The 21,449-nt window shown below is 44.6% G+C and overlaps 1 protein-coding gene across 1 annotated transcript in view; it reads left to right on the top strand.

Moving 5' to 3' along the window:
* The window catches only part of TMEM123 (transmembrane protein 123), a 316,475-nt gene that overhangs the window by 15,105 nt on the left and 279,921 nt on the right, over positions 1-21,449 (top strand). The window lies entirely within an intron of this gene.

Raw genomic sequence — 21,449 nt, 5'->3', positions numbered from 1 at the left:
CCAATGTTCAAAATACTTCAAGTGTGAGTGAACAATCACATATAAGCGCAATAAGCATTTGAGTGTCACATATACGCTCCATTCTTGAGAGATGAATTAACCCTGGTTGCAAGGCACAACCACAGCATTCGGGCCGCACGCAAAAGTATGAATAATCCAACGAATGGACATAAGTACAAGCATCAAAGAGGATAAATGTTGGTGTGCATTTCGTCATTGTTTTGTGGAATGTATTCAATATGTTTACATGATCAGATGTCCCCCCCTTGTTATTTCAAATTTTTTGCCCATTGAAGTTCACTTTTTAATATTTAATTGTGGCTTGCTATTGTATTATCCAAAGATAGTGGTAGTATATTCCAATACGACTAAAACTGTTATGACACTAAATTACACCAAGATATTAACTGTAATTCTAACCTGTCAGCTTGTATCTTTTCTTAGTTGGGTAACGTCAATAAAGGTTTCAAACATTGGTTCTCCAGATACTGTTACGAGCTAGATTTACTATTTCTGCTCCATGCATTGCTTGTGAAAGAAACTTTGGGGCCCATTATGATGACGGGCGGACTTAGTCCGCCCGCGATCCCATCGTGTGAAGGGGCCGCCCGCCATGAGGGCGAGGGTCCAGTGGGGGGTATTAGGATGTGCCCGCCACAGTGGCGGGCGCATCCCGTATTCTTAGCATTGTGGAGGGTGGTTCTGACAGCACCGCCCCCCACAATGCTAAGAATACATCTTGTGCATTTCAAAACACAACGTGATAGGAACCGCGCAGTGCCTGCCACGTTGTTCCTTAAAATGCAGGGGGATACCATAGGTACCCCCCATGTGCACCCACCACACCTCCGGAGTCCCTGGGGGCCCGCAACGGGCCCCCGTAGGGAGACTCCGCATGCCTTTCCGTGGCAGAATTGCCGCCACGGAAAGGCATTGTTGAATGCCCATTGTAATATGGCTGGCGGTGTCTACACCGCCACCATATACAACCCTTTTCTGCCCCAGTCGCAAGGCGACCGGGGCGGAAAAGCGGCGGACGGTCTTTCCGTCCGCCACGGACCCCCCAGCCATGTTAATATGGCGGTGGGTCTTTGCAGCAAGGATGGCGGGCGGATCGCCCCCGCCAGGCCGGCGGTGGTTACTGCCAGCCTGGCGGGGGTGATCCGCTCGCCATCCTAATGGGCCCCTTAGCCTTATATAAATTTAAAAGAGGAAGATTGTGCATCCCACCATACTCTTTATTAAATTAATGTATTTCCTGCTGTTAAAAACAAGGCTCTTACTTCCCATTGTTTTAGGTCTGTTCATCGTTTTTCTTAAATCGTATCCTGAAATATGTATATGCTGATACTTCCTTGATTTGAATTTTTTCTATATTATGTACCATGTAAATTTACTATCGGTACATCCAAAAATCAGTTTTTTTATCCAAATTTATAATTAAACAATTTTGTATACAATACTTGTGAAACCATTTAGTTTTCTTTGCAACCAATCTGGATACTACACATTATAACCAGGTTGTCCGCATTCAATAGGCACAGCACGAGTCCCTCCGATTCTCCGTGGGCATGAGTTATTTGTACTAGCACATTTGAGAGATATGCTAAAAATAATGATAAATAAAGTTACTGCCAATATGCACCCTTGGCGCAGCCCATATAATTATTGGAATTTAATGAGATGGGCAACCCTCGTAATTAATTTTCATTCAGGTCCAGTTTTGGAAATAGATTTTTTTTCAAAATTGCAAGTAAACAATAGGGATTGCAAAATAAGTACATTTTTCCATAATAAATCTCGATTTACCAAACTGAAAGCGGCTCGATAATCGAGAGAGCAACAAGAAGTTATCTTGCTGCTCTATAGACTCTCTTGCCATTACTCAGGGACTGAAGTGGTGATAAATGGCTGAATGACCATCTCTAAAACACCCCTGTTCTGAAGGGATTATGTTCTTTTCTTCAGTCCATTGTCTTATTGCTTGAATAATTATTTTTGCAAAAATGTGGGCCTCTACATCTTTGAGGTTGATCAGAAGGTAATTTTTGGTAGCATAGGATTATCCAGTTATTTTCAAGTCCTCTGTAAAGGCACTTGATGACAAGTTAGATAGGAAATGTACCCCAAAACAGCAGTCTCTGAAGTTATTACGCGAGAGATTGATACAGGAGCCCACGCTAGGTTACAGAGTTTTATGAAGTTGAAACATTAGCAATCTTATTCTTTGACCAGCCCTGTACATATCTATTCTTGTCCAGACCTCTGCTATGTGGGGAATAAAAACCACCAGAAAGCCTTTTGTGGTGACAGAGCTGTCATGATTAAGATTTAAGTGGTCGGTTATTTGTTGCTCATCCAAATGAACAAAATAATTTTGATTAGGCTAGCACCATAATTTATTTGCAAGCGTTTTGGGTTAGGCTTCCTCCACTGTGAAATGTTATCGCACCATCCCTGGCGCCCGTAACACGTATCCTTGCTGTGCATGCTGCTTTAGAACATGGCTATTTTAGGGTGTTATGCTAAACTTTGCTGCCCATGCTCTGCCTCTTAACCTCTTCCATGCTCATGACGGCTCCCGGCCGTCATGAGTCACGGTGGGCGTGTGCTGATGACGGCCGGGAGCCGTCATGACCACGCCCGCGATCGGAATGTTCAGCACTGAGGTGGAATTCGCGCTGCAGTGATGAGGTTAAGATCTAATGCTTTGAAGTCATGATTCTTAAACACAATACACGTGAAGCGATATTCAGTTCAAAGGCATATAACTACGTATAAGGAAGGGAATATATGCTGTATTTATAAAACTGAAATCATGATCTGTTAAGTTATCTATGAGTTAATTGATGTATATTTAAATATCAGGTGTTATCTCTTTTGGTTTTTTTATAAAAAAAATTGCATTTTATAATATTAAAAAAAATGTGTGGTTGAAATATAAAAATGAAATGAAAATATGTTACACACTTTTTTGTATTGAGGAAAAAAAAGAAAAAAAAAGAAAAAAATTACGAATAAAAAGAAAAAAGAAATTCTCAAATTAAGTTAGTTGGTGGAAATTAATCTATTGAAAAACAACGTCTTGCTTACTTGAGAGTTAATGTGCACGTAACCCGGTGTGTACGGTTCAGTTTTCAAATAATATAACTACGTATAACAAGGACTAGTTCCATGTCTTTCAAATTTTGTCCCCCCTGTTGCCAAATCGTAGTCATGTCCCTTTAAATCCGTTGCATCATAGTTGGGAAGCAGCTATACTCTTCCACTGAGTAGTATCGTGCAATCCAAATGAAAGCATAGTGGACTATTTTTCCACTCTTTCGAATATAGCTGAGATGAATGAGTTGGCCACTGCTTATAAAGGTTTATAATGTTGTAAATGTATAATATTTTCAATAAACTTAAATTGTTTCAACATAAAAAGTACATGAGCCCTTCAGAAGAATTCTGGCGCTGTCTGATCAAATGTAGAGCAGACCTCGTCATAAACGCTGGCACACACATTGTCATAGTAGCTGCAATGCTCAGTAGCACCAATGTTCATTTAAAGTATAGCAGAATTACTCAGAATTTCCGGGACTTTCATATTAAAAATCATTTTTTTAGCCCATTCTACAAGCATTAACAAATTATTGCAACTTACAAAATGGCCAAATGCTGTTCAAGTGTGGAGAGACATTGCTTGTGGAAGAGCAGTGCCACAGCTAAAATTGGTGGCAGGACCCCAAACAGCTACCTGAAATTATGAAGGTGGGAGAATGCCGGGAGACCCCATCCACGACACATCACAGGACTTGATTCCGCTCCCTCTGAGAAGCCTGTGAGTATTGACTGATCAGGAACTAGGAGCAACACTTTTTACCACTTCATCTGTACGTACAAGAAGTTTCAGTATACAGCTAGGATATATGGGATTACCTCCAACTCTTTTATTGAAGCATATCATCACTCTGTTAGTTTCGCCTCGAAATACCACTACTTACACACAAATTTCCCCACATTAAAGTAACGTACTTATACACTATCACTTGAACCTGACCTCAGTACAACACCCTTGACATAATGCTCACTCTAACAGTAATAATAATGAGAACCCTTTTTATAATCACAGCCTTAAAACGAATTCTAAATTAAATAAGAAATAACTAGCCCTACCACAACCCTAATCCTAATTTAATTTTCTTTTTGTAATATAAGTATTTATATTAAGTATATGGCAGTTCTATGGATGTTGCTTTAGAATGACTACCCCTATATTAAATTGATTCCAATCAAAGGAAGCAAAAAAGTTAAAATATCCTACCTAATACCAACAGTAACGTTTAATTATATTGAAACTGGTTGTTAAAACAAACGTTATCCTAAATATTGAAGTTAACCCTCACTCTCAGTTACATTATTTAAAATAGACATCTTATTTTCATGCAATCCATAATCCTAAATATAGTTACTTATTCTGTACATAGCATGCAAAAAGGGTGCTGTTAGTGAGGATACTGTCCTATTCATTTTTCTGGATGCGTTTGATGTGGTGAAATATCACGAGTATGTGTAAAATTATAGTGGGAGGATGTTCTATTTGTATATTGACTATTAAAGCACAGTTTTGAGACTCAAACACAGTGCGATCTGAATCAAGTGTGTGTCCTTTGTCAATTTGTCAACCATAAACAAGTATGACCTGGATAAAACATTACACACATTTACAATTACTTGTATTATCTTATTTTCCATTAATGATGAATTTCCATTTTGAGTACATTATTTGCCACTTTAAAAGTACTTGGTGCCATCTCAAGCCACTTCCTGGCAAGCTCATGCATGTTCGTTAACTGATTGAGGTGTTCTACTATTGCTTTTTTCTTTAAACATTTATTGGCCCCGAATTCTGTTAATTTCCAAACATTTTGAATAGAATGTAATTTGCTGATTTTCTGTTTAAAATGTTACCTGGTGGTTTGCATAGTAGCTTTCAAATGCTACATCGATCAAACAGCATGCAATGTAAATAAAATACTCTAAGAGCTGCTACCTCCTTCAGATATTATTGAGTAAAATAAATGCAGCACATTATAGTCATAGATTTAGAGGCAATAAAAATACAAATTACAAGTTAACTGCATCAGTCAAAGGCAGTAAAATGTGGATAGAGCAAATGCATGGAAACTTGTTTTCTCTCGAAATTTCAATATCAAGCCTAAACGAAACCATGTTTAGACATTTAGATATGCCTGAAAAGCCTCTGAGCACTGACAATTAATGAACCATTGAAGAGAGTTGTGCTGGTTTAAATCCAGTATGTGACCTCCCATAGAGCCAGGGTTTCAATCTAGGAATGGTGTTTTCACAAAGAAAATGCTTTCCGTCATACCAAGGGAAACCAGCATTGGCATAGCCAATTAGCTCACTATTTGCCTGTCAAAGGGAGCTCCATTGGTTTTGCCAATGTTTGTCAGTATTCCCTTGCTACAATCCCCGAACAGGAACATGAACCGTCCTGCCCCATCGATACGTTTTATTAAATGGGACCTATTAATCAGCCTGCTTCCAAATGTCAGTACAAAAACAAGATGACAATGCAAACGTTTGCTAGCCCCACAGACATGCATTTTTTTGGCCAAATACATTTCTTACTTTGAAAAGTGCAAAAAATAGTCATTATCATTATTTAATCAAATAATGTTTATTATTCGCACATCCACTCCTCGTGCATGTTTTTATGGGAAGTGTAGCAAAATAGGCTATGTCTCTGCAACACCTTCGCTCGTTCTTCCTTTTAACTCAAAGATTATTGGACTTTGAGGCTTGAAGTTATATTTTTACCATTGCAAATATGAGTTTAAAAATGCCAGCACCTAAAATATTTTTGCCTAAAACCCCGGACTGACTAAAAGGGTCAAACATGTTCCTACATGTGCGTTCTTCTGTGTTGTGTGTCTGTATGCACCTTTCACTGAATTATTCGTACAGATCTTTCAGTTTATTTCCCTGACTGGGGTACATTGCATGTGTTGTTAGTGTGCAGGGGTACATAAACATGTAATGCGAATACAAAACGCATTTTATGCATTTATTCTGTAGATAATATTAAAGCTACAAAGACGACAGTTGAGTTGATCTGGGTGCTTTATTCTTGCTAGTCAGCATCGAGTTTTGCTTTTATGCTTGGACAGCCAACACTCTTTCGCCCAATTTGTTGGCGCGAAGGCCTAAGGCTTTTTCAACTCATTGAGGTAGTGTCAGTACTTGTAGTAGGCGGTCGGTCCCATGTAGGATGAATATGGAGTTGGTAGGAAAAAGCGTCAAAGAGGAGAGGTTTTTGTATACGTTTGATTGTGGTCTTGTGAGCTGTTTTATCCCGACCGAGGTCATATATGTTGTTGTCCTTGTGGTCTAAATGTCCGATGTTACCCGTGGGGGTTCACGCGCAGTTGTCAGGGTGCATGGGGGTGTGCACAAGTGCATGTTTATTTATTATCTGTGAGCATAGCTTCCTGCATAAGTTATTGACGCCTGCTTTGCTCCCTGCACCTGCTTACTTATATCTTTGCTACGTCCTGTGCATTACCTACTGCCTGTGAACCTGCTTAAGGGACAAGCTCGGGTGAACCGGAGGAGCGACAGAATCCATTTACGGTTTATAGGGATGACACTCCCTCTACCCCTTTACCAGTCCGTGACTGAGGGAACATAGGCCCGAGTCGTAGCTTTACCGGTGACCTGTCTCCAAGACTGTTGACAAGTGAATTCACTCTATACTCTGCTGCAATACACTAGTGTTGTTTTAACTCTTCTTAATCTCCTTAGAAGAACACAGCAAGGAAGTGTCCCTTGAGCTCAGAGAGAACTTCCCACAATGCACATGTTAGTTGTCAAGGAGTTGCAAATGTCTCTTGTGGGTTTTACGAGACGCTTTTGTGTAACGGCTAATTAAAAGCACCATCAGGACTCTATTGCATTTGTGTCAAAACCTTTACCTCTCAAAGTCAAATGCATGCAGCCCATTTCGTTTATTCAATGAACACATATCTACTATCGTTTCTATGAAGTCAGTTTCATGCAACGTTTCGATAGTATAAAAATGTCTGACTGAATGCTAAGCTCAGTTGTCCCTTTATATGTGAGAAATATACAAGCGATGTATAATGAATCTAAACATTTTTTTCTTATTTGTGTTTTGTGAATATTTTATTTGAATTTATATCTAATTTTCATGCAGTCAGGTAGACGAGTACTTAAAGAGGTGTATTTTAATGTATACACTCTACTGCAAAAGTGTACTAGCTCAGTCAAAAGCATAACATGATCACAAACTTCATGTACGATATCGCTTTTTAATTTCTCACCAGTAATTAGTGTCCTCATATGTCACCCCCAACCAGAGTTTGAAATATTAAAGACCCTAGGTGAAGAGTGTATTTCTTAGTTTCATCATACCCTCATTGCATGGCAGAACGTGTAATGTTTGTATACGTATATCATATACGTTAAAAACGGAATAAAAGTTTGGGCTTAAACGTGCAAAAACACATAACAGTATTTAGCATGGGGGGAGGATGGCTTGAGTTATGGCATGCGTTGTTAACCGTTACTGGCAAATTTGAATTTCTCACGATGGTTTCTGTAATGAATTTTTGAGGTTTACATTTAAAAAAACGTTATTACCAGCATCAGCCACACAGTGCCTAATATGTAAAAATTGAAGTGCCAGGACCCTTCTCGGAAGGCCACTGCAGCCTGCTGCCAATGACAGTACCAACATAACACCTAACCATCACACTCCTATCAGTGGGACAATTCAAACAATTTCAGGCCACAGAAAGCTGTAATAATGTTGTGAGAGGCTGGTATTATTCATTTTCAGTGCCATTTCGCTTAATAAACACAGCTGTTCTCATCTCAGACAGTGCCACCATGTGGTGGACTGTCACAGGAGCCTGTGCCGACAATTAAGTGCTGGTGCCGAGCATCGTAAACCACTGCCTCAAACTAAGCATTGCTGCTGCACATGGCCTTTGTAAGGTTTTCCCGTAGGGCCTGGCCTTATTATAGTATTAGCGATTTTCGGACTCGCAGTTTATTGATCCAATCGTAGAATGCCTGATAAGAGTCGCTTGTTTCCGTCCAAAAGATAAGGATGTCGTCGATGAACCTCCTCCACAATCGGATGTTACTGTGGTAGGGGTTCATCTGTTGGTGTATGTGCTTCCCCTCGAAGTCTGCCATGTACAGACAGGTTACCGAAGGGGCAAAAGTACTGCCCATACTGGTGCCCTGTGTCTGGTGAGAAAACTTCCCCATGAACTCAAAATAATTCTCTGTCAGAGCCATAGTTGCGCATTCCATGATGAATGCCGGTGGTGTATTGGACTCCCATAATTCGCTATTGAGAATTTCTTCTATCACCCCTAGTGTGGCCCTCTGTGGGATGTTAGTGTAGAGGGCCTCGACATCCAGGGTGATTAGGAAGAGCATGTCTCCTTGTATGCACCTGGTCACTGTTACTATGTCACTTATGCTCATAATCAGCCTCTTTTGTTCCCCACTGTAGGCAAGGAACAGCACTATTGAGGTAAAATCTCCCTATATATTGATAATGAGCAATACAGTTTGATATAGACACAAGAACAATTTGTTTTGTAGACTATACCATATAGGTCCTGACGAATCGCAAGTCATTGTTACATAGCGAAAAAACATGTCGACCATTTTTATACTTCCTAGCCTAGTCTAGAACAAGGAAACATTATTTTCTAAAAAGCCTAGTCTAGCTTCACCTTTTAATTGTAACGAGGGACCACCCGAATAAAGTAGTCTCGGGTACCCCACGCTACATTTTAAATCACATCTAAGTCTACAACCCCTCTGGCCCCATACCCACACTTCTCCCATAGGCAGTTGGATTCAAAAGATCTCCGCCAAAGAGCCCCTCTTTGAGGTGAGCCCGTTGGGGATTGCACCGCCTACCCAACGAGGAGCAACGCCTATGATGAAGCATGACACCTGCAAGGGTGTGTGAGACAAACATATCCAACACAATGGATACCCAGTGGGAGGCTAATACCCCTTAACCACCATTCCTTCCTTTGACCAGGGCATCACACTATCCTTTCTTCCCGAGGAACAGCCTTGTCCAACTTCTTGTTAATAATACCACTAGGGTAGTCTCTGGACAGGCGAGAGGGCAGAAAGCAGTGAATTTAAAAAGCTGGACATGTATGTTTAAGTTGTACATGTCCTGGTAGTGAAAAACGCTTAAAATTAGTTTTTGACTACTGCAAGGCCTACATCTCCCTTAGACTAACATTGGAGTTACCGTATTACGTTTTATAAGCTATAATTTCAAAATGGGAGCAGGTTCATAGTTCATGTTTGGTGTCCTTAAAAAGGAATGGAAAATCCTAACTATGGTGGAATTGGATTTTTAATTACAGTTTTGAAAATGCCACTTTTAGAACAGAAAGTTAAAAAACAACAATAGGGGGTTGGGCCAGCAGCATATCGCCATTTGCAAATCCAACTGAAGCTGGAGTGAAGGAAAACTGAGGTCTTGTTCACTCGTTTTTCAACGAAAAGTCAAAGGTCTATATTCTTCAAAAGATTTCTTAACGAAGGAATGAAACCCAGTCACCCTGTAGGACTGCATTTCGCTGCCACTGAGTACCATATCTAGATAGAAAACATGGACATAAGCGAAAGAGGCTCCTCCTCTTACATCATATTTGAACATCCAAGAAATCATCCAGCCCTGGTCCTGAGGAGAACCTATAATACATATGGTTCAAAACGCATAGACTATTAATTTGGGGTTTTCATGTTCAAACTACACTATTATGGAGGTCGACTAAGGACCTTCTATGAAAAGCAATTATTTGTCTTCCATTTTCCATATTTGTTGATTTTGGAACCCATTATTGACACCAAGAGCATTAAAAGGGGTCCCTCTAGTTTATAACTTTGGACTGGTTGAACCCTGATTGGTGCTATTTTTGTTTTGTGTCGTCTTGTTTATTGATGTGTGATTTATTTTGGGATATGGAAAATCTGTATAGGTTTGCAATTCTTTTTGTTATCACTCTCTTCTTAAATATTGAGCAATGTTATGTCAGGATGATAAAATGTTATATTTGATTTACAGGTCATGTTTATTAAATAGAATGATCTTGTGTGAAAAGTAAAAAACCAGAAAGAAACACAACCACCATCTGTTTTGGTTTTTGACTTTTAGAAAGCTGTTTTTTTCCTGCATTAGTGCCTGTACCTGAGTCACATGATTGGGGGTAACTGACAGCAGAGCTTTGTGTATTCCTTCTAGACAAACCTACATAGTAGGAAGCTTAGGTGTGCCTGAATGGGCCATCACTGAGGATGAGAGGGTCCCACTTACACTTGAATAGGCCGTGCCCTGGCCCGACGCAAAAGGCTGCATACCCCATGTAGTTAGTCTGGAGCTAATACAGGGGAGGCATGACGCTGTAAGGCCGCCTGCACACTGCTCCCAGGGATCCCCACAGGAACTCCTGCAACTCATACAGGGGGCTCTTCAGAGTGCCCCCTGCAAATGCAATAGGGTCTGCGTCTCGCAGCTCCTCCTGTAGACGGGTCACATCATTCCTTGCAAAAGCCCTCCTCGAGCTGGCCACATCTGCCCTGCGTGACGTTAGCGGGGCACCTCCAGAGCGCCAGCCAAAATCGGCTCTCTTTCCACACTGCTGCCCTTCCTCCAAACAGCTCCGATCTGCCCTTGCTGATTGCAGGCAGCTTCTGGGGTGCGGGGTCTCCTCACAAACCCCTCTGTGAATACTTCACAGGCCGCCTGCACACTGCTCCCAGGGATCCCCACAGGAACTCCTGCAACTCATACAGGGGGCTCTTCAGAGTGCCCCCTGCAAATGCAATAGGGTCTGCGTCTCGCAGCTCCTCCTGTAGACGGGTCACATCATTCCTTGCAAAAGCCCTCCTCGAGCTGGCCACAGCTGCCCTGCGTGACGTTAGCGGGGCACCTCCAGAGCGCCAGCCAAAATCGTCTCTCTTTCCACACTGCTGCCCTTCCTCCGAACAGCTCCGATCTGCCCTTGCTGTTTGCAGGCAGCTTCTGGGGTGCGGGGTCTCCTCACAAACCCCTCTGTGAACACTTCACAGACCCTACAGCAGACCATGCTTGGAGCTTCCAGAGCTGCACGCTACTCGTCTGGCCCTCGTCAGTCACTTTCCTCTTTCGTTAAGTCGTCGTGGCGGTAGCTCAGCCTCCGCCGGGATGTCCCATGTTTGCCAGTAAAGGGAAGCCCACCATGGGACGACCATGCCAACGTACAGGTGTCGTTGCATTTCGCAAGCTCATTTTCTGCGTGGGGTTATGGCGTAGGTCAAACCTCTGCCCCGAATTAATAAACTCAAAGCAAATTTTCCATATCCGCATCAGAAGTTTACACATTGGCACTTCAGAGTCAGGCCGGCTCGCTTTTCCACGAGCCAAAAGATGACACAGAAAGAAGTTTGACTTGCTGGTGTTTATCCCTAGATCAGCAACATGCTAAAATGTAAATATAGTACAAGTGGCATGTTCAGACATGTCTGCAGACTGCTTGTGATTTGTATACATGGCTACCATGGAAGACTAGTTAGAGCGGGAGAAGGCATGAACAACGGGAGGGGGGAGGATGGAAAACACGGACAACGGGAGGTGCGGGAACAAAGGCATAGGGGAAAACAGAACAGGAAACTAACACCAGAGCAGCGCTTGTGCGCTAGCTCGACCCAAAAATAGTACACGTACCGTGTAATAGCAAAGTAAAGGGGTCAGTAGCCATGGGAGGATACCAATGATGTCATGCCGTACTAAGACGGGAATAACAAGCTAATTATGGAATTACACGCCAGCATTTACGAAGGACGATGAACAGCCATTACTTCGTGGCTGTTAGTGCGCATACCGTTACTACGCAAGCGTTACAATGCATGCGTTGTAACAACGCATAGCCATTACTACGCGCGTTGTTACAACGCATGCGTTGTACGTATCGCACTAACTGCCGTGAAGTACTTTCCTACCTGTGTTTCCACTGTTATCACGTGACATCCCAGGCAGGGGGAGTGGTGACAAGGAGCGCCGGATTAAGGATTGTGAGAGCGGGACCAGCCGTCATGGAGGGAGTGTTCAACACCTACGAGGAGGCCGTCAGGAGAGGTAAGCCGGTATTGTAGTGTATTGTAGTGTATTTGTGTTTACAGTAGTGTAGGCAGTCGTGAAGGGTAGTGTTTTGTGTAGTGTAGGGACATGGGCTGGGGGTAGGGGCAGTGTCGTGCTGGGGGTACAGTTTTAGGGTTTAGGGTAGTGTGGAGTTTGAGTAGGGTAGTGTTTTAGGGTTTAGGGTAGTGTTGGGATGTCGTGTAGGGTAGTGTTTGGGAGTAGGGACTGCGGCTAGGGGTAGTGTCGTGCTGGGGGTACTGCTTTAGGGTAGTGTTATTTATTTATTTATTTATTTTATGGAGTTTGTAGAGCGCGCAGCTACCCCCGAGGGGGTGTCCCGGCGCTAAAATCCAGGGGTACCCAAGTGAAAAAAAGGGAAGAGAAAAAGAAGGAAATGAAGGGGAAACTAGAGTCCGGAGAAAAGCCAGGTTTTAAGTTTGGCTCGGAAGATGGTTTCAGAGGGACAAAACCTCAGTTCAAGCGGAAGGGAATTCCAGAGTCTGGCAGCAATGACACCAAAACCTCTGCCACCGGTTCTGGACAGTCTGAAACGGGGCGAGATTAGGAGGCGGAGGTCATTGGATCTCAGGGATCTGGTGGAGCGGGATATCGAGACCCGATTTTGCAGGTAAGTAGGACCGAGGTTGTTGACGGCTCGATAGGTAAGAGTGAGGACCTTAAACTGGATGCGGCTAGCCACAGGGAGCCAGTGGAGTTTCCTCCGGTATGCAGAGACAGATTGACGGTACGGGATATTACCGATCAGTCTGGCTGCAGCATTCTGGACGATCTGCAGCCGACCAATCAGGTACTGGGGGGCCCCTGCATAAAGGCTATTGGCATAGTCCAGGTGGGACGTAATAAGGGCCTGGGTAACTGTGCGGCGGGAATCCATGGGGAGGTACGGGAGGATCTTCTTTATCATGCGAAGTTTCATGAAGCATGCGGAAGTAACTTTGTTGATCTGAATTTTACAAGACAAAGAGTCATCAAATTGGAAGCCAAGGTTCCGAGCCGAGTGAACCGGGGATGGTGCAGGATCAAGAGCCGTAGGCCACCACCAAAAAGAGGGGATAGAGGTTTTCTGATTAAAGAACAGAACCTCTGTTTTGTCTGCGTTCAATCTAAGGTGGTTCGTAGTCATCCAGCCACTGATGTTAAGAAGGCATTGGCGGAAGTTGAGAAATGCGGAGTCAGAGTGGTCCCGAAAGGAAAACACCAGCTGTGTGTCGTCAGCGTAAGAGACCACCCTGACTCCGTAAGATTCCACCACGTCCGCCAAGGGGGCCAGATAGACGTTGAAGAACAGGGGGCTTAGGGCGGAGCCCTGCGGCACCCCACAAGACAGAGGTTTTTTCTCTGACTTAAAAGGGCGTAGCAGTACCCTTTGACTTCTGGATGAGAGGAAGGACTCGATCCAGCCGAGGGCAGTGCCACTGATGCCTATCTGCTTGAGACGATCCAGGAGGATAGGGTGCGAAACCGTGTCAAATGCCGCGGACAGGTCGAGGAGAACCAACATGGCCTCCTCGCCCCTGTCCACGCACTCCCGGATGGTCTCAGACACCTCCAGCAGGGCTGTCTCGGTACTGAATCCTGCTCTGAAACCGGATTGGGATCCATGAAGCAGAGAGTGGTCTTCTAGATAGTCCGTAAGTTGGAGCTGTACGGCTTTCTCCAGGACCTTGGCGGGTTTGGGAAGAAGGGAAATGGGGCGGTAGTTGGAGAAGACAGCGGGGTCTGCGTCTGCCTTTTTTAAAATGGGAATCACCAATGCCTCCTTCCAGGTAGTTGGGAAGAAGCCATGGTGAAGGGAGGCATTCCAGACGGAGAGGAAAGGGCAAGCCAGTGAGGGCGCCAATTCTCCCATGATTTTAGCGGGGATCGGATCGGAGGGGGCACCAGATTTACAGCCGATGAGTAGTCTGATAGCCTCGTCCTGGTTGAGTTTATTGAATGCAAGGAAGGATGGAGACTCAGGGGGACTGATAGGGGAAGATGGAGTGACAGACTCTGTGGGAAAGGAAACACAGAGTTTGTTAATTTTATCCAGAAAGAAATCTGAGAGTCCCTCGCAAAGAACCTGACAGGCGGTATTCTGGGGGGCCCTAGCCGGAGGGTTAATAAAGTCTTTGACGATGTTAAAGAGCGTTTTAGATGAATTTTTGGCTTTATTAATTTGAGCGGCAAAGTGGTCTTTCATCGCGCATTTTTTAAGTTTAAGAAATTGTTTTAGGGCCGTTCTGTAAAGGTGTTTGGCTTCAGGGTCGTAATTAAGTCTCCACTTGCGTTCTAGAGCCTTACATCTGCTTTTCTCCTCCCGAAGGGGGGTGGAGAACCAGGGAGCCGAGGGTCGCGACCTGGTGGAGGAAATGGTTATCTGGGGGGCAATAGAATCAATTGCTTTGATGAGAGTAGAGTTCAACCTGGAGACATTTTCATCAATGTCCGGGGAGAGGTGCTCCGACTGATAGTGGAATAGTGGATCCAGGGTAGCGCAGGTGACCTTATGCCACCTAATTTGGGAGTCTCCTGAGGCGGAAAGCCGGGAGTGAATTATGCTCTTTTAAAAATCTTTCTGTGTGATACTTTGACTTTTAACTTCACTTACCTCTGCACCTAAACAGCGCTCCTAGCGCTGCAACGAACGCTACCTGCCGCCATCACTGAGGGCGAGGCGCCACGGCGGACACTGCCACCTCAGCTGGCCACGCCCCCTCCCTGACACTATAAAGTGCGCGCGATTGGAAGCGCGTTACTCTAATTTGGGAGTCTCCTGAGGCGGAAAGCCGGGAGTGAATTATGCTCTTTTAAAAATCTTTCTGTGTGATACTTTGACTTTTAACTTCACTTACCTCTGCACCTAAACAGCGCTCCTAGCGCTGCAACGAACGCTACCTGCCGCCATCACTGAGGGCGAGGCGCCACGGCGGACACGCCCACCTCAGCTGGCCACGCCCCCTCCCTGACACTATAAAGTGCGCGCGATTGGAAGCGCGTTACTCTAATTTGGGAGTCTCCTGAGGCGGAAAGCCGGGAGTGAATTATGCTCTTTTAAAAATCTTTCTGTGTGATACTTTGACTTTTAACTTCACTTACCTCTGCACCTAAACAGCGCTCCTAGCGCTGCAACGAACGCTACCTGCCGCCATCACTGAGGGCGAGGCGCCACGGCGGACACGCCCACCTCAGCTGGCCACGCCCCCTCCCTGACACTATAAAGTGCGCGCGATTGGAAGCGCGTTACTCTAATTTGGGAGTCTCCTGAGGCGGAAAGCCGGGAGTGAATTATGCTCTTTTAAAAATCTTTCTGTGTGATACTTTGACTTTTAACTTCACTTACCTCTGCACCTAAACAGCGCTCCTAGCGCTGCAACGAACGCTACCTGCCGCCATCACTGAGGGCGAGGCGCCACGGCGGACACGCCCACCTCAGCTGGCCACGCCCCCTCCCTGACACTATAAAGTGCGCGCGATTGGAAGCGCGTTACTCTAATTTGGGAGTCTCCTGAGGCGGAAAGCCGGGAGTGAATTATGCTCTTTTAAAAATCTTTCTGTGTGATACTTTGACTTTTAACTTCACTTACCTCTGCACCTAAACAGCGCTCCTAGCGCTGCAACGAACGCTACCTGCCGCCATCACTGAGGGCGAGGCGCCACGGCGGACACGCCCACCTCAGCTGGCCACGCCCCCTCCCTGACACTATAAAGTGCGCGCGATTGGAAGCGCGTTACTCTAATTTGGGAGTCTCCTGAGGCGGAAAGCCGGGAGTGAATTATGCTCTTTTAAAAATCTTTCTGTGTGATACTTTGACTTTTAACTTCACTTACCTCTGCACCTAAACAGCGCTCCTAGCGCTGCAACGAACGCTACCTGCCGCCATCACTGAGGGCGAGGCGCCACGGCGGACACGCCCACCTCAGCTGGCCACGCCCCCTCCCTGACACTATAAAGTGCGCGCGATTGGAAGCGCGTTACTCTAATTTGGGAGTCTCCTGAGGCGGAAAGCCGGGAGTGAATTATGCTCTTTTAAAAATCTTTCTGTGTGATACTTTGACTTTTAACTTCACTTACCTCTGCACCTAAACAGCGCTCCTAGCGCTGCAACGAACGCTACCTGCCGCCATCACTGAGGGCGAGGCGCCACGGCGGACACGCCCACCTCAGCTGGCCACACCCCCATGCTCCTTCTCTCACGGACATAAAAGATGTGCCTTGCCAGGAAGCGCAGCGGACGGGCGCAGCGGGCGCGCCGTCAGCGCGCCGAGGGCGCGCCAAAGGCAAGCCCGTCTGGGCCCGTCCGGGCCTGGACCGGGCCCAGGGCCTGTCCCCCTGCCTCTTCCTCTAAGTCCACCCGCATTTGCTGGACTACTACCCAACTACACCTACTTAATACGCGCCCATGCCCGACCTGCCCTCGCTGCATCCCCAATCACCTGGAAACTGCTCATTATCTTTGCCCACTTTGCAACTTTACACTCCCGCCCTGCCAACCTCGTCTCTCCCCGTGCCCACCTTCACAGCCATCACCCTCTAATCAGTATACCTTACGAGCAGGTCTGATCAATTGCCGATCCCTTCCCTGTCACGCCAATGACATCTGGATGTCCATCTCGTCTGATGAATGGGATATTCTTTTCCTAACTGAGTCCTGGATCACAGACTCTTCCTCGCCGGATATTTATCTGGCTACCCCCCCAGGTTATGACATCAAATGCCTAAATCGGGCCGGAGGTAAGTCTGGTGGTGGTCTAGCTGTCATATTCAAATCCTCTTTCCAGCTGACTTTCACTAAACTTACTGAAATAGGTACAATCGAAGCTATGTACTTCTCAATCTCCGACTCCGCGTCAGCAATCCTTGCTGGCACTCTAGTTTACTGCCCCCCCCCCGTCACCGCCCCCTCCCTCACTGCCCTGGTCCACTTATTGGCCGATCTATCTATTAAACATCAAAATTTCATTGTCCTGGGCGATTTTAACCTCCACATTGACAACCCGCTCTGCGGCAAGGCTACCAACCTGGTGGACACCATGGATAGCCTCAATCTTAAACAACTGGTTGTAGGTCCCACTCATGTGGCTGGTCACACCCTGGACCTCATATTCGCCAACTTTCCGCTCATCACTGTCCTTCAGCCTCTCCCTCTGACCTGGACCGATCACTACCTCGTCCCATTTTCTTTCACTATAGGACGTAAATCTGCCCCAATGGCCCATAGGAAGGAACTGGGAAGAAAGTGGCATAAGGTGGTGTTAGTGTAGTTTAGTGTTTAAGTGTTAAGCATAGTTTCGGGGGGGTTGTGCAGGGTAGTGTTTGGGAGTAGGGACAGGACTGGGGCTAGGGGCAGTGTCGTGCAGGGGGTAGTGTTTTAGGGTTTAGGGTAGTGTTAGTGTACGGTAGGAGACTGTTGTAGGGTTTAAGGTAATGTCGGGGGTCCTGCAGGGTAATGTTTGAGAGTAGGGACAGGACTGGGGCTAGGGGCAGTGTCGTGCAGGGGGTAGTGTTTTAGGGTTTAGGGTAGTGTTGTAGTGTTAGTGTACGGTAGGAGACTGTTGTAGGGTTTAAGGTAATGTCGGGGGTCCTCCAGGGTAATGTTTGAGAGTAGGGACAGGACTGGGGCTAGGGGCAGGGTCGTGCAGGGGGTAGTGTTTTAGGGTTTAGGGTAGTGTTGTGATGTTAGTGTGGGTTACTGTTTTAGTGTTTAGTGTAGTGTCGGGGGGGGTTGTGATGGGTAGTGAATGGGTGTAGGGACTAGAGTGGAGGAATGCGTATGTTCGTGCAAGGGGGTAGTGATTTCAGGTTTAGGGTAGTGTAGTGGTGTTTCAGTAGTGTAGGGTAGTGTAGTGTTTGAGTGTTTTGGTAGTGTTTTCCATTTTTAGATGTGTAGGGTAGTGTATTTCTATTTATTTATTGTAGTGTTGTGTTTTAAACATTTTTAAAAAAGGGGTTAAATGTCTTTTTTAATATGACACGTTAATCCGCATACCATTTTTATTACTACATAACATATACATTAACACTTTCAATATAATGGTATGCGAACTAAAAACTTGCGTTGTAACGGTTATTGCTAAGTAATAACCGCGTAGTAATGGCATGCGAAGTAATGGCATGCAAAATAACGTGCCATATTCAGGAAGAACAAAGACAGAAGTCAATGAAAAATATGGGCGGAGAGTGATGGCAGCTGGTCTCCCATACTCTACTACAGCAGTCTTGCAGAGCGAGCAGCGCATGCACGCTGCCGCTAAAGCTAGACCTAAAAAGTCAGTCCTTGAAACCAGGAGCATGTTAAAATACAATACATGGAAACAGTGTGTGGGCCTACTGGGCTGTGTTTAGAGTGTACACATAATGGAACGCAAAGATCGGTGTTCTGTTACGGCTTGTCTAGTTGCATTCTTCTAATATCTTACGTCTTACTCTACTTGAAGGGCGTGTGGGAAGGGGGAGGTGGGCCCATGTCTGGGCGGCAGCTACTGTTAGCTGTACAGAGGAAGTGAACATTCTTTACCATACTTAGATGCATGTTCTGTAAGTTTGCACTTTAAGCAACTTGACAGGCATCCCGCACTATCAGACCTATATAGAATATTAGGCAGATTTGTTACACATCAGGAAGTTGTGTCTTCGTATATTTTAAATTCGCAAGTGTGCGTGATCTGCCATCCTTTCCTGATGTGACCTAGAGATGTTTTTTTGTATATATAGTTTCCGGTCGTTGATTTGAAAGCGCATCCGTTCTTGTTCAAAATGGGAAACATCATTTACCACGAAGGCATTACCACTACTAACGTTTACCACGTGACACTTACCACGCAGGGTGCCTTCCACGCAGGGTGCCTTCCACGACGTCTTTACCACGGGCTGGGGGGGAGACGTGGTATTCCTTCAAGTCGTTCTGCGTGGGCTTGGGGGGCAAAGGGGGGGGGCTCGGAGGGGGGCTGGGGGGGGTCTCCCCCCCCAAAAATAACAAGCAGTTTACTTTAAAAAAAAAACGAACATAAATTTAAAAGAAAAAGGAAAGAGCCTCCCCCAAAGACGTGCCGTGTACGTCAAAAAAGCAGTCCTTTTTTTATTTTGGTATACGTGTTTTGACGCTTGTTTCAATGGAGGATGGAAGTAAGGGCTCGTAGAGAAAGACGTGCAGGTAAGACGTTTCTAGGCGTAGTAAAATCCTACGTTGTAAATACCAGCGTGGTAAAGCCACTTGCGATGTAAAATTCGCGTGGTAAAGCCATGCGTGGTAATTGAAATCGTGGTATAATCATATATTCGTTCAAAATAGTCACACATTTCAAAAGCCGGTTCTTCCACTATGTGCAAGGCTTTCCAGCTCATACTGTCGCTCGTTGTGTGATATAGGCTCCTCATTTGGAGACCGCGTGAGCAGAGTAAATATCGTTTGACCTACATTGGCTCGCTTTGTTGGCAGGTCTTTGCACGTGGTGCTTATTACGAAGTACAGTAGGGGCTCAGAGTTAATCTCTGTCACAAACTCAACTGCATCAAGCCTGCTGTTTTTTCGGCCTTACTATTATTATTATTTGACGATTTGTAGAGCGCCTGGTGACCCGAAGGCATCCCCGCGCTGTAATGGTTGTGATATCCAGACTATTTGTGTTATTAAATGATGTGCCTATACTAAAGGTGACTCTCTCTACGGATTTTGGTCGATGGAATGCATTCTCTGCTGAATAAAATACCAATACTGGAATTGCTAATTGAGAAATGTCTCTACCTGAACTGATGGCATAAACTCATGTCTGGACCGTTAGGGCTACTGTGTGATAAAGACCTGTTTCACGGTTACCTGTGATCATAACCATACTGTCAGTGGTGCAGTTACCAGCACTGTCCTACGAGACGTGTGTTATGTTTCCCGATCTGTAATAGACTTTCTCTGTCCTCTCATTCATCCAGCCTTGTGCTAAATCCTCCCACTTTCTTTGACATGTCTAGATCCACAGCTTTTCATTTTGACTTAGTTTTGGGATGCTGTCATTCTTACCCAGAGAGAGCTTTAGCAATGTCACCAGCTTCATCTAATTAAAATTAATAAATGACAAATACTTGCCATATAGGGTCTTAGGATAAAACTTCTTAATCCATTGGTTTATTAAACAGTTTTTCACACTTTGCTCCCACCCATTATGGCATACACCTAGTGGTAATGAGTTCACCCACTTCAGCCTTTAGTTCACTCGGACTCTAAGTGATGGCATTTTTACCTGGTCATTTGCACATCCACTTAAAAACAGAAGTCCACTCCACTGCCATGCTGCTTGGCCAGTAATTTGCTTTACGAATGTTTGTCTCTTTATTTTAATTTATTTTTTTACTTTTTACATTTCACCTGAAGCCCAGGACCTACAGTTTGGGGTCAAGGACAACTAGGCTAGCCTGCTTTGTCCACATAACGGGTACACTTAAACACCTGCAGCGTACACCCTTGAGCTTCGAGTTTTACAGGGGCGCCATACAGCAGAGGGCCAAGAAGACTGGGTAATGTATATGTATGTATATGATGTTTAAAATGGTATATATGATTCATTAACACAAGTCCCTTACTGTTGTGGTGAGCACTGTAAGGAAGTACAGTAAGCTGTAAGCTTGGATTATATTAATGATAGTAGTTCAGTACCAAAATGTGTACATATTTGAACCGTTTAAAAATGTGCTGCTATTTATAATGCTCAGAGAATGATCACCTATTATATGCATATACATGCATCGAATGGCATTTAAAAAAAATATTTTGAAACTAAACAACGTGTCCAATATTTGCAGCTTGAAAAAACTCAAGGCTATAGACTGTTTAGCAAAGTTGTCGTACATTTTGCTTTAAAGACATGAGTACCTCAAAAATATTTCCCTCAAAAAGGGCAAAGGTTACAGACAGTTTTGCTAAACGAGAGTCCTACATAAGGACAACTTTAAATATCATTAATCTAAATCCTCATTTAATTAAACATGTTTGATGCATGTCAATATTAAAAAAAAAATCATAACGGAGGAGAATCAGTGTGAAGTCATTATGGGCATAGTAGAGCAAATATGGGACCTTTTCTGAAACAAAGTCACAAAAGAGCACCCGCAAATCTATGAACATGTTCTGATGCAGATTTAAAACCTTTAGGAATTTTCAAGAATTTACAGAAGTAGGCCTGGAAAGCCGTGACAGTCGCGGGATTCTAGACATATTCCTAGCAAACTTCTGTGAATTCTGTTTACGCCTGAGCAAAGATACAT

This window comes from Lissotriton helveticus, chromosome 8 (genome assembly GCF_964261635.1).
Source record: "Lissotriton helveticus chromosome 8, aLisHel1.1, whole genome shotgun sequence".
Lineage (NCBI taxonomy): Eukaryota > Metazoa > Chordata > Amphibia > Caudata > Salamandridae > Lissotriton > Lissotriton helveticus.
The sequence above is the reverse complement of the archived record's forward strand: the minus strand, read 5'-3'. Positions and strand labels throughout refer to the sequence as shown.